The following is a 14,059-nucleotide window of genomic DNA, read 5'->3' on the forward strand; positions in this document are numbered from 1 at the left end:
TGCTCCAGTTCCTTACGGGATGCTGGTAAAGGGTAATGAGACCGAACACGCCTTTCTAACAGACCATAATGGCTCAATGATTCTCAGATCTGATGATTGTGGGACCCAGGGGAGGTGTGATAGCTCCTGGTTATGCTCCTCAAACCATGATTTCACCGTTTTTGCAGCGTGACAGTGTGCCAAATCATCTTGGTAGATGCCATCACCATCAGGGAACAATATTTGGGCCATGGGTAGAACCTGGTCCGCAAAAATGGCCTCATACGCCTTAAAATTCACCATTCCATGCAGGCTATGATGGAACCTGTTGAAAATCACGATATCACTGCCCATACTGTAACAGAATCACCCCTATGCTTTACAGTTGGGATCAGACAGTTTGTATGATAGGCCTACGACGGTGTTCTCCATACGTAAACACAACTGGTTGTTGTAAACAAGGTGAAGGTCGATTCATCGGACCACATTACGTGTTCCCACTGCTCATGAGTCCACGCCTTGTGGTCCTTGCACCACTGGATACGCCTCTTCGCATTTACTGCTGTGACCAGGGGTTTGGGGATAGCGGCCCTGTCATGAATTTTCATTTTATGAAGTTCCCGTCGCACTGTTTTCGATGAAACCGGGTTCTGTAGGCCGGAATTGAGTTCAGACGTAATTTTCATTGCAGTGGTCTTCTTTTTAACTGCTACAATCCGTTTTAACCTCCCCGGTCCCTATCTGACAGGATTGTCTTTCGACCACTGTTGTGCTTTGCAGACGTCGTTTGCCCATGAATTGTGTATGCCCTCGTGATATTGGACAAGTTGTGCCTTTCGATACCTTCACAATGTTCGCCACTGTTGCCACTGAAGCTCCAACCAGATGGGCACCAACGATCATGCCTCTTTGGAAGTCTGTCAGGTCGCCCATTTTACCGCACCACTTTCACACCACGACACTCACAGGTGAAGTGGATACTGCTGACGGAAGAGGAAGGTCCACATGACACATTGAAAAGAAAAAAAAGATCGGCAACCGCAACATGTGTTGTACAGTGGAGGGTCAAACTTACGTGTCCTGTATGAAGTGTTTTTAGATTATTTTGTTTATCCCCTGTAGTTTAGAGATGGAATGTAATATTCCTTCTACTGGAAGTGATCACGTTACATATCTGCACCACAACATCCGCTAGCATAACTCTATAAATTTTTATGCCTTGAAAAAATATAATAAAATATAAATAAATAATAAAGATTGATGAATAATTGTGTGTGATTTCACTTTCCTTTGGACTATGGAGACTCCCAAATGTAGCATTGATTGGTGGTTGCGGCATCTACAGAGCTAGGGCAAATGCTTGACCAGCAATCAATAACACATTTTTGGTTCCACACATTCGGAAAATAGAACTCAGATATTGCCCAAAATTTATTTACTTCCAGATCATCTCTCATGATAACTCAAACTTCAACATCCAGTGCTGAAATTTGTTATCTGCAACCCTTCGTGGAAAAGTTTGCAAACCCCAAACTACCAACACAAGATGTCCATCTCCCAGTTGGATTGTGTTATGAGAATTGAAAAATTTCGGTGTGAATTTTTTTTTTTTTTTTTAATCCACACTAACTTGTGACCCGAATTTTGCGCAACGGAAAAATCTTACATAAACTTGAAAGACACGAAACTAAAAATTTTGAGAGAAAAAAAATTTCTTTCACAGGATTCGGCGCTATGAACTCACGATCATGTCAAACTTTTTTATACTTCACAGCTGTAATATTGTTTCACCATACTGCTCTTCTACTACTGCATATTAGAACATATTATTTAGATTTTACTGTATTTCTACTTCTATACATAACCATAATATCTCATTTCAAATTCTGTTTCAAAGAAAATTCCGTAATTACGACATTACAATTTATTCGAAATAAATTCCGTCAATCCTAGAAACTGGTAAGAAAAGAAAAAATTATCTTTCAGTTTCACACCTTTTTGAATGAAATTTCTTCAAAAACAGACAGTACTGACAACGCGTATGCTTTCCTTATATTAGTTTAAAACAACAAAATGTTTCAAGTTACTATTTCTGTAAATATACAATACGTATTAATGTTAGCGAGTCGTCGGTACACACTTTTAATTCTTCAATTTAGTACAACTTCAATATGTAAATGGTGGGCTATAAATTACTTTTACAAAGGTTCATATATTTTACTTTCATTTTCCTTTGTCTCTCCTGAAAACATGGTTTTCCAATTCCGGCCACAGGGTTTTCTTTTTACAACCTCATGGCAACCTGTGAAGTAGCTCGGAAATTTACAATCTACACCATGTTCTCATTCATATCTAGACAACACATGTTTGACACATACATACAAAACAGCTCCAATGATGAAACCTGGAATGAATCTCGACCTAAATACTACCTATATCTCCTAATGAAAAATAGTTTCCACTGAAACGAAGAGATGAGCAAAGAAGACATAGCTGAATTTTGAAACTTAAGAACTGGAAGATTAAATTTTAAAAATCCTTTTGAAGATTCCGTACACCAAAGTTTTCATAAAAACAACATAAAAGGCATTGAAAATTACGAAATACACTCTTATTAACTAAAATAACTTAATATTAATACCAAAATATGCGAAATCTAAATAATCAAGTTGCATATATTTTCTTTCTTCCAGTTACTAAAATAAACTTGGGAAAATTGATTCCAATGATCAAACAATAAATATATATTGTAACAGAATTTCATTGAAGACATGAAGAAGCCCCTAATTATGTAATTTATTATTGTTTTATTATATTTAAAAGGGAACTATTGCTCGCGCTGCATTTCAAGTGTTAATATATCTTTTCTTTATACGAATATAATTACATACGGTGCAAACTCGGTTGGATTTCACCCGATCAGCCTTCTGTATTTTAGGATAATTACTCAATAATAGAAATAAAGAGTCCGATTTTCAGTGTCTGAACTTTATTGCCGTTTTAATTATCAAAATTTTTAAACAAAACAAAGCTTTCTTCGAAAGTGCATTTCATTAAAATTAAAAAAAAAAAAAAAAGCAACATTTATTCTGAAATATTACTGTACCTGCTAATTACAAATGAACATTTTTGCTTCAGGAATTACATTTGCCAATGAAATTAACAGATAAAATTTTCTTTAATTCTTTTTAAAACTCTGATCTACTCTCATCTTTGTAGAAATATTCTCACACAACAATACAAGCTTTATACATATGGGTAAATATGTTAATATTCTTAAAATGTATTACAATCTGCTAAAGTAGTTTTGTACCAATTGTCTTCTAACAGTGTCGTTTCTTTCATTAGCTGCTTCTTGCACGATATTTTCTAATTCAGGATCTACCAGTGGTGCGTTTACTTCTAATGGTGGATCTTGCTCGTTGTTGGTCCTCGCAATATTGTGGAGCACTGCAGTAGCTGCAACAATTGCTTGCGTAGTTTCCATCTTTAGTCTTATTCCTGACGATAAAATAGGAAATCTTCTTTTCCATACACCATACATTCTCTCCACGACATTCCTCGTACGTGCATGCGATTCATTGTACAAATTCTCACTAGGTTCCCGCACATTTTGAAGGGGAGTAAGGCAATACCGCGTACATTCGTAAGCACTATCTGCCAGCAAAATTCCCTCACCAAGTTCTCCACTTTCTAATCTGTTCTTTAATCTCGAGTTATTAAAAATAGTTTGATCGTGAGTTGATCCTGGCCATCGTACCACAATGTCTCTGATTTTCATCTCGTTGTCACAAACTGTTTGGACATTGAGGGAGAAAAATCCCTTCCTGTTTCTGTAGAGCTCTGCATATTGACCCCCTGAAGGAAGAAAAGTCAAAAAATAACACTGGTGACACTAAATGGAATTTCTTAAATTAAATCACAGCGTAAAGGCAAAGAAATATAGAAAGAGCATACATGTAACGTTTGTCACATACAAAAAGTTAGCATACATGAAGCCTCTATTTCACTTTAAATTTTAACACAACTGAATGTATTATTAGTACAAATATGAATATATTTGTCAATTTACGGACATATAAATATTCACTTAAAAAATATGATGTGAGTCAATCCATTCTAAGAGATCGAGCATGTGCCGCTCGACCATCTCCCAAATTTTTCCATGAATGTTTATCCTATAAAGGATACTTCAAAATCACAATGATTTATTTTTTTACAATATCCCATGGTGACGCTGCGGCTGTTGACATTTTGCATTTTCTTAATTTCAGGCGTTTACGTTGTTTTGAATATTTCAGCATGTGTTTGTCATACCAAATTAAAAATTGGTGGGTGTCTCCAGCTTGTGTAGAGCTACAACTTTGAGCTCTTACCATTTTTGCCTAAAACCACCTGAAAGGCGATAAATCGGGGCCTACAGTTTCCAAATTTTCGGAAAACTGAAGACTTTTTTTTCCGAAGAGAAAAACCTGACATAGAGGTCTGAATTTTTGTGTGCATGTGGTACGGATGAATTTATACACAAAAATTTGCAGACCTGTAGCTGCTCCCAAAGGCCTGAAAAAAAATCGTAAATTTGGGAAATTATGCCAATTCGGCACTTTTCACTGTCCAATATCTCCAACGAGCCTGGATGAAAAAATCTGCAACTTTGGGAATATTTACGTCTTTAACCATAACACACAACAAAACGCGTTTGGCGTTTTTGAGCAGAAGGGGGTCAAAGTATTAAGGAATGACGTCATACTCTAGGAGGAGTTTTGTTCACAAATTCAACTGGAAATTCGTTGTTGTGCAGTAAAATAAAGTAGGATGAATGGTTAGTCCAGTCAAGGCTTTCAAGCTCGTTACTTTCCTCTAGTTATAACTCTGTTTCATCACACCCATAGCAGCACTGGTTTAGAATGCCGCTATCAGCAGAAGGTGAGAAAAGTCAAAATGCACACTTGGCAATACGTCCGCAAGTACTCATTGCTCTTGCTGCTTGCTATATCAATGACATTCAATCTTGTTTGTTCTTGTTTTAACTGTCAACTCATCCAGGAGACTTATGTGAGGAATCCCTCTTGGGTTCGAATATTCGCCTAAGGATTTTATTCTCAGATACTTTGTCTGCACTCTTCCCTCAAAGTAAGTGACCGTGCTTCACAACATAATAATTATACTTTTATATATTTTAAACTTCAAATCCCAAAACAGGATTTGCGAAGATAAAAAGACTTTGAACTGAATAATAACACGAATTCACTGCTTTCAGACGACATTTAATTTCCTCGTGAATATAGCTTTGATCTGTTAATATTGATTCTAGATATTGGAAAGTATCCATATTGTCGACAGTATTATTTGATATTTTTACATGTTTACACTTTGCAGTATTCCGATACCGGCAAATTTCCATGCATTTAGTTTTATCTGCAACCCATGTCCCTGCAAGCGTTTAATAAAACCTCTGTTCTATTAATTTTTGTTTATTGTTCTCTTATCACATTTATATCATTGGCGTACGCCGTAACCTGGTGAATCCATTTATGTTTACTCCCTCATTACTATCTTTGGATTTCTACAGCACACTCCAGAACAAAGTTGAATAACAACGACGACAACGCATCTCTTTGTTGCAGGCCATTCTCGACTTTAAAGCTCGTATATAACTATTTTCCTATGCGTACTTTACTTTGGGATTTATGAAAACACATCATAATTAATCTAACTAGCTTTTCTGAATACCAAATTCTCTAAAAAATTGTAGAATGTTTCCCTCCTAACTGAGTTGTAGGCCTTTCTAAAACAAATGAATAATTGATGTCCCAGGATATTGAATTCACATTTGTTTCCAAGTATTTGTCAAAGGGTAAAGAAGTAGCCCCTAAAAACGGTGTTTGGTAAAACTAATGCGTAAAAAGGTAAAAGTGTGTGAATGATCTTGAAACCAAATTGGTAGGTTTGGAAGAGCTTTAGCTGTGTCTGAACGTTTTTTCCTACCCACTCTAATCCCCATCTTCAAAAATGATTAATTTTAGATCAAGTGTGTTAAAGCGTGTCAGACAATATGAAAGGAACTTACATCAACTTTCCATTCAAAACATTTTACTTTACGACGTTTCGAATCCTATTCTGGATTCATTTTTAAGTTGATAGTTTGCTACAATAGGATTCAAAACGTCGTAAAACAAAATGTGTTTTGAATGGCAAATTGGTATAATTAGTCAATAATTTTGTGAATATTAGTGTATCTACGTAGGCGAAGAATTCAAGATTTAAAAGTTACAGCCACATTGGTCAGTTTGGTAGTGCTGACAATAATGAGGAGCTAAATATATTTTTAATGTGTGTATTATTCGAATACTCGTTATCTGTAGTAATTTAAAAACCGTACGCTTGAATGACATACGATACACGCTTTTTCAATAGAAACAAATATAATTCTAGTAGTTACCTGGAGACTCGATCCGAATGTGAGTGCAGTCTATGGCTCCCACCACTTTTGGGAAACTGGCTATTCTAAAAAATCCTCGTTGCACATTTCCTATTTCCTCACGATCTGGTAGATTTATATATCTTCGTCCTAACAAGGCAATTGCTCTTGTAACTTGTTGGATGAAGCGGGATGCTGAAGATTTACTTATTCCAACGAAATCCCCTACAGACACTAGCATAGTTCCAAGGGCATAAAAGCGAAGGGCCATCAGTAACTTCACCTCGGATGGAACTGCGTTGTTCCTATAAAAAAAAATAACTTCTTAATTTTCGCGTTTTAAATTTACAAATAGCATGCAATATAAAGTCAGTACACAATTTAAGACGATAATATGTACATTCCTTCAAAACAAAATATTTTGTCTTCTTATTCCTACGTATTGTATATGTATTCTGCATTGGCAAACATATAACCTTTTTATTTTTAAAGTCAGAATATGCTTTACCTTAGCCTTCTTCAAATTGGAAACAAAATGAAGTAAACTACATTCGAAGAACAAAAGTTCACGTCGTTATTTCTAACATCCAAACTATTGTAGAGTGACAAAAGACCACATTATTTACTTGTAAGCCAACCATAAAAACAATTGCTTGCTAGATTCCGTTTTACATTGTAATGACTTTCCGTTATCAGTAAAGAAATAACAAGCAAAAACCATATATTTAATTAACAATTTCAGTACACTGTGTATGTGAGAAGAATCGGAACTAAAATCGCCGTCAACCCCAGGGTTGGCTGGTTTAAACCAGCTGAATTTTTCTTTTTTTTTTAAAAAAAAAAAAAAAAAAAAAACTGGTTTAAACCAAAAAACGAAAAATGTCCGTAAAAGTGTAACTATCCGTAAAAATCTTGACGAACACACATTTGTGGGTTATCACGTTTCACTCCCATATATTATTCGTACTATATTCAGACCTAAATTCCCCATTCTTTACTCAAAGAGATTATATTACTAAAGCAACTTTTTTTATGTAACTTTATGGATGTTTCTTTGTGATTTTTTTATAGTTTATTATTATTGTTATGCAACCAAAGGAAAATTATAAACATTCTTTCGTTTTAATAATGTTTACTATTGATAAAATACATCGAAATGCCGTATTTTTTGGGGAGGGACATGAGAGACAGTTATTGAAATAACAAGAATCTTTGGTAACTATTTATGTATAAATGGGTCAGAGCCAAAGTGGACTCAAATAATTCGTATCTTTATTCACTTTTCTTACTGATATGCAAAGTAAGTCGTTATATTTCTTAAACTTGGACTAATAAAAGTCGTAGTGAACTGACTTGGACTAAATTAGTTCTTCTGTACTCTGTAGTACTTTGAAATTGCCCATATGTAATTCTGTATAATGGATCCACTTGTGCAATTGTTTTTTTTTTTCCTTCTGTACTACTGACTTAACGATTAACAAATATGTAAAGATCAATCAACGTATTTTTACCAGGAGTCCTTCGTGAGTGAGTCGGCAGACGTATCGCATTTGTGGCCAATTAGTCCCGGTTTCGAGTTCAAATGGAGGACAATTTCTCTTGGATGTAAGGCGAGAAGCGGTTTGGATTCCACTTTAAGCTTATGTGACCCCTTCCAGCATAACCCGGTTGTTGCATACTAACACTAAGGCGAAACAAGCTTACTTCTGTCCATATGTGATATAAATACATAGAGCAAATTATTTAAACCAAAAAAACTGGTTTTTTGGTTTTTTCCAATAAAAACCATGGTTTTTGCCAACCCTGGTCAACCCTCACTTCTTCCTTGCGCCTGCCTTTTCCCATGTTTAATGGGGGGCCGGCGTCCCCATCCTTGATACTTTCCCTCCACTTCCCCCCATTCCTGGGTGTCCTCTATTCTCAACTCTGGCATATAAAATTTTTATTGGAAATCTTAAACTGTGCTTACCAGTAGCGTAGCGTTAAGTTTCGCAATGGGTAGACAGGATATATATATATATATATATATATATATACAGAGAGAGAGAGAGAATTCAGTGCTCCATGATTATGCTTTGAGACTAAGGCAAATAGTGATGAGTTGGATGATAGTGGTGGAATGACGAAAGTGGGAGAGAACGGGAGAGAATCTCGAGAAAATCTACACACACAGTGTATGTCCCGTATATAATCAACTTGGTGGGATTTGGAATCTAACCAGGGACCCTACAGGTCAGAAATGATTGCTTTGCCACTGAGCTACCGAGGTTTCTCTTTAAACACTTTTTACAAAATTTTTCCATTTAAATTACCCCATAATAACAATAGCTTTAGACTTTTCGATTTAATCATTTTCTTTATTTATTTTGGACTTAATTGCAGTTTAAAACCTCATATCAATATTGAGAAAATTTGACGTCTCTTGTAACCTGAAATCCACATGTTTATACTCCATATATATCCAAATATATGAAAATTATCAATTATATAATCTAATATTTGAGGCCGCGGTGGCTTAATGGTGCATGGGGTCTTTGGTTCGATCCCAGTTCGCGCCAAGTGAATTTTGTGGTGGACAAGCACCGTGTATGGGGTTTTCTTGGGGTACTGCCATTTCCTCTCACTTTCTTCATTCCACCATTTCATTCATTTCTCATCATCACCGTCTACTTTAACCCAGCCGTCATAACCGTGGGACGTGGATTTCATTTCATTTTTAATATATTATTAGAAGGAGCAGACACATGGTGCAAAATATCGCATCGATATCCAGAATCTAATAAAATTATGAGTTTAAGGTTTTTACTTCCTGATGAAAACCTCTGAATGAGTAAAATTATAGGAACTCTCTTTTAATAATAATTTCCGAAAGGAACATTTTAGTGTAACAATTTTTACAAACTCCTAACAAAATTTCGTTAGAAGCTTATTTTCGCGAGGTTGCACTACTATATATAATGTACAGAAAACTAATTTCAATGAACACATTCCTTAGCGATTAAATTAAACCAGTATATCGATATAAATTTATTCTGACAAATCTCGGTATATACACTAAATACATTAAATTGAATTAATAATTTACTTTTATGTATAATCTTCCTATTAGCTTTGCACGATTCCTGATTCAAAATGTAAACTCATAAATTGGCTACTTTTAAAGTTAAGCTTAGACATGCCATTTAATAACAACTGGTGCAGTAAATCTATTTCCAATCATCTGATTCGCACATAATAAATAACTAACTCAGACAGACCCAAATACAAGTTTACCTAACAATTTTAAAAACAACAACAAAATAGCAGACTACAAAATCACCTGCTCTTGCTTTTGCCTTTCCCAGTGTTGATACGCTCTGGTATTGCGATTAAACAGAAGTTGAACCTAGATCATGAAAGATTTATATGAATTACTGTATCGATAGAACCTTCTTAAAGTAGTTATTAATTTAGGTTTTTAATTTAATTCTATTTCTTAATTTTCCTTGCAATATGATTGAATATCCAAAATGAAGAATGGAAAGTATACTGGATTTAAAATGGTATCATTTTGCTAAGTATGGCATCACTGCTATTGAGACATTTTGCCGGATGTCTCTTTGTTAGGTTGTTTCAGCGAGTGAGAAGCCTACAGCCATATGCGCGCGCCGCTTTCTCAAGTATATTTGTTTCAGCCGCGTTGAGACACATTTCTTGTTGTCTCTGTGCAGCCTGTTTGACGGAGATATAACTTTTTTTTCCCCGAGTTTTGAAAAGTAAAATTATTTAGAAAGACTCTACTACTATTCTTATTAATCAAGCTATCGCTGGCCCTAGTATTTCTATATTTTCTTCAACATGAAATTAATATTAGTTCTTATTAATAAGGAAATTCTAAACCTATGTTCTTTTACTTTGAAAGGGTAGACAGTGTCTCAATGTCTCATAGCACTCTACGCTACTGGTGCTTACATAATTTGACTTCCAATGATTTCAGAAACCATAGTCTAAGAGCAGAAATGACAATTATAACTATATTGTGAGAGAGGGGCTCACGTATTACATATCCTACCCACTGGTGTTTCTAGGGTTTCGAACAGGTGCAAAGGCTTATATTTCGCCCCCTTGTATTTGGTCTAGGAATTAATTCGTGCGGTTGGTACGCACACATTGAAGCTGTAGTACAAACACAAAATACATAAATACCTTAAGAAAAATATTGTCCATCGCTAGCCACCACTTTCACCCATCTGTCAGGCAATGTACGGATTCCGTGGCGAAAGAAGTCCTCATCCTTGGAAGCGATCCAGTCAGAGACCCATGTTTCGATATCTTCTGAAGAAGTAAACCGCTGTCCAATCAAATCGTTGTTCATGCAATCGAACAAGTAGTAGTCCGAAGGAGCAACGTCTGGTGAATACGGCGGGTGGGGTAAAACTTCCCATCCGACATTTTCTAAATAGGTTTCGACCGGTTTTGCGACATGTGGGCGAGCGTTATCATGTTGAACAATAAGTTTACCATGTCTGTTCTCCCATTCTGCTCGTGTTCTGGCCAGAGCTTGCTTCAAACGCATTAATTGTCGTCGATAACGTTCTCCATTCATAGTTTCACCCGGTTGCAGCAGCTCATAGTACACCACACCTTTCATATCCCACCATATGCACAGCATAACCTTTGCACAGTGAATATCTCGTTTTGGTTGTGATGGACCTGGTTCACCTGGTTTCACCCAGGCCTTTTTTCGTTTAGGGTTCTCGTAATGGATCCACTTCTCATCACCCGTAATAATTCGATGCAGAAACCCCTTTCTGCTCTGTCGTTGAAGCAGCAATTCGCAAATGGTTTTTCGTCTTTCAACGTCTCTGTCTTTCAATTCATGTGGAACCCAATGTGACATTTTTGAATCATTCCCATGGCTTTCAAGCGTTTGGAGACTGTTGTTTGATCAACGCCTAATGCTGCTGCAAGTTGTTCCTGCGTTTGACACGAATCCTGCTCGAGCAATGCTGTCAATTCTTCGTCTTGAAATTTTTTTGGCTGTCCAGCTCGCTCTTGGTCTGCCAAGCCGAAATCACCACTTCTAAACCGTGCAAACCACTTCTGACACGTTCGCTCAGCTAGAGCATGGTCACCATACACTTCCACCAAAATACGATGACTTTCAGTCGCACTTTTCTGCATGTTAAAGTAATGCAGCAGGACACCCCGCAAAAACACTTTATCAGGCACAAATTGCGCCATGTTCACTTAACTACAAACTGGTGTTGTTGACGCTTTAATCCACTGCCCTATACTACGAACGATACGCGATGACAGGGGTTTGCAACACATGTGTGGATACACGGAACTGTGGGACGCTCCGTTCGTTGCGCCATCTCTTGTCCACCCGCACGAATTAATTCCTAGACCAAATACAATAAATCTGCTCCTCCTAACCATTAATAATTTCCCCGGATTTGCTTGCCTTCCAGGATAAAACGTAAAAAGAGAGTTTATACATCTTACTGTCCTGCAATAGTGTATTACTATTCAACATTTATATCATATTAAAACTTTACACATAGATCTGGCAGCTTATCACGAGTAATCTAGTGGAATGTTTCAATGAACATAGAATTCATGGACCCATTTTCACACCACCTAAGATATGATCCAAGGCGTGTTATTTTAAAGTGGTATACTTGTCACAATCGTCTTACTAACTTCCTTTGCCAGTAACAAGTGGGGCATTGTCTCATCTGCCCCACCGCTGGATATGTTAGTGATCATACCCTCCTTCGAAACGGGCCTTCTGTTCATGCCCTACTTTAGATTAAGCGCACATATATGCTTTAATGAAAAGCAACCTCACTTTCTTTCTTCTTATTGAAAACTAGAACGCTATATAAGGTACGTTTACTTTTGGCGCACCACATTTTAGAAGATTTACAGGTAAAATTCAATACTTTACATGAAAAGACTTGTTTCTAAGGAACAAATTTCTGGAGGCGATACAATTAAATACAAAGTATTACAGCTGTATTTTAGGTTTAGAGGTGTAGGGTTACTAATGTAAAATCATTACAAGTGCTTTCCGAGGGATAAAATAAGGGAGTACATATGAAAGATGACAATTAGTTGCTATTTTCCACCAGCGGAATATTTCCGCAGAGTGTAGAGAACTTGTAATTTTAGTCTACACATGTAGCGTTACTAGTATGAAAACATGACATGTGCGATTGGAGCTCATATCATTGCCAAAACACACTTATTTCACTATCTTTTATTACGCGCAAACCCACCATCGCTGACGCGTCTGCTTCCTTCGTACGCGCCCCCGCGCGGAGCATTACTGCTGTATCGCAGGAACAAGTGAAAATGAAAAAAAAATACCAAATGTACTATATTTGGTTACATTTACTTAGATTTCATTACATTAGGCAAGGTTAGCTTTAGTTAGAAGTTAGTTGCCTCCAAAACAGACGCCTGTAAACTTTTGCAATTTGGAATAGAAAATCACTATTTGCGTATAAATATGGCATCCAGATGTGACATAAAAACTGCAGTGCAAAAAGCACAAACCAACCTGTGCTAGATGGCCACTAAAAAGCACGAATCCCATCTCACCGAGTCAGTACAGGAGCGCAGCTGGGGGCCCCGAGCGGAGCGAGAGGGGTACGTCCATACGGAACAGGCGTGTCAGCGACGGGGGTATACGCATAAACGAGGATAGTGGCAAAACAGTTAAAATACTCGTAATAATGATATTCTCTTTACCACACAATTCTTAACAAAAAACGTATGTTTGCATTACATACACCGCAAACGTCCATTGCTAACACACAAACAGAACATTCCCGCCTTTAATTTCGAATTCTTTCGCATTTTTATATTCTTCCGTTTCAGTAAATATTTACTCTTACAATCAGGGGCGTCATTTCAGACTTCGCGGGGGGGGGCAAGAGCACCACCGACAGAAGACTTTCGCGTTTTGTACTAGTATATTAGTAGGCAATCTATTAAAGTATATGTATTCCTCAAACTCTTGGGGGGGGGGCAATTGCCCCCTCCTGCCCCCCCTAAATGACGCCCCTGCTTACAATACTATAACTACCACTCAAAATTTATGGTCAATGTTTAGCAGAAGGGGTCAAGAAGTACGTAATTACAAAATTTACGGGAGAAATGGAAGACGCAAGTACTTAGACCTAACATAACCTAAACAAATCTATTCTAAACTATACTAAACTAACCTAATATTACTAAAAATAAGTGATACTGTACCATCTTTTCGAAAATTATGCTGGACTCATACACTAATACAATCTTATATAAACTAACTTGAACTATCCTGAACAGAAAATAACGAAATCGTAATACTTTTTCAGAAAAAAATGTAGCTGGACCCCTTCTGGTATTGTCCAAATTTATTTCCACATGCTATGTACTGACAAAAATTCCTTTTTTTTCTTTTTCTTTTTTCTTTTTTTTGTAAAACCGTTTGCTCGAGTGAACCCGTTAAATCATATTGCTTTAAACTCATTCATTCATTTGAAGAAAAAAAAAAAAAAACACTAAAATCCTAATGAACAGTTGTATCGACGCCTTGTCTGTAGTTCAGTTAGATGTACGGCGCCTTCATTTATGTATTCTTTGCATGCTATTTCTTTACTAGTCTTACTGTGTTTGCGGGTTAAT

Source organism: Thermobia domestica, chromosome 3, assembly GCF_964235325.1.
Source record: "Thermobia domestica chromosome 3, izTheDome1.hap1.1, whole genome shotgun sequence".
Taxonomy (NCBI): domain Eukaryota; kingdom Metazoa; phylum Arthropoda; class Insecta; order Zygentoma; family Lepismatidae; genus Thermobia; species Thermobia domestica.